The sequence below is a fragment of the Rissa tridactyla genome, chromosome 2, assembly GCF_028500815.1.
Source record: "Rissa tridactyla isolate bRisTri1 chromosome 2, bRisTri1.patW.cur.20221130, whole genome shotgun sequence".
Lineage (NCBI taxonomy): Eukaryota > Metazoa > Chordata > Aves > Charadriiformes > Laridae > Rissa > Rissa tridactyla.
Window position 1 is genome coordinate 122,609,644 of NC_071467.1, and position 687 is coordinate 122,610,330.

The following is a 687-nucleotide window of genomic DNA, read 5'->3' on the forward strand; positions in this document are numbered from 1 at the left end:
TCTATAAGACTAAAGTAGCCTGCTTCCCTCCTTAAGGTTCAGATTCTCTTAAGGCTCCTGTCACTGTCTATCTGCAGCCTGCTCATCCTGTTTGGGGCGGGGGGGGGGAAGACTTTAAGGTATCCTTATCACAGAAGGAAAATATGTGAGAACGTATTCCTGTGTAAGCTGGTGGCCTTGGCTTCTTGTTCCCCTCTGATGAGAGCAAGACTACTGGGCTGGTTGTTTTGTCCCCTTGAGTTGCGATTCCCTTGACTACTGCTTTGATTAGAGTACACAATTAAGGTGGGATTTACCAGAACTATCCTGCAAAATGAGTCTCTGTGACAGAAGGCCCTTTTCACGAAAGGCGGTTCCTGTGAATCCTTCTCCCTGTTCTCCTTTCTTCACCATCAATTCGGACACCAAAACTAAATCAGAAATAAATTGGATAAAACAATGAAGCTAATTTGGCAGCAATACATTTGCATAATCCTTTATTGTGCTTTCATGCTCTAAGCTGTAGATAGGTTAAGTTTGTGATGACCCCAATTTTAAAGAGAATAACAGCATTGATAACTAATTTTGCTTCTAATCACTCTTCTGTGCCTTTAGTATTTTAGTATCATTTGGTACAAAGTTCCAGTCTGGCACACAAGATGCAGAAAGCAAAGAGGTAATACAAGAACTACAGGGGATAATTTTTTG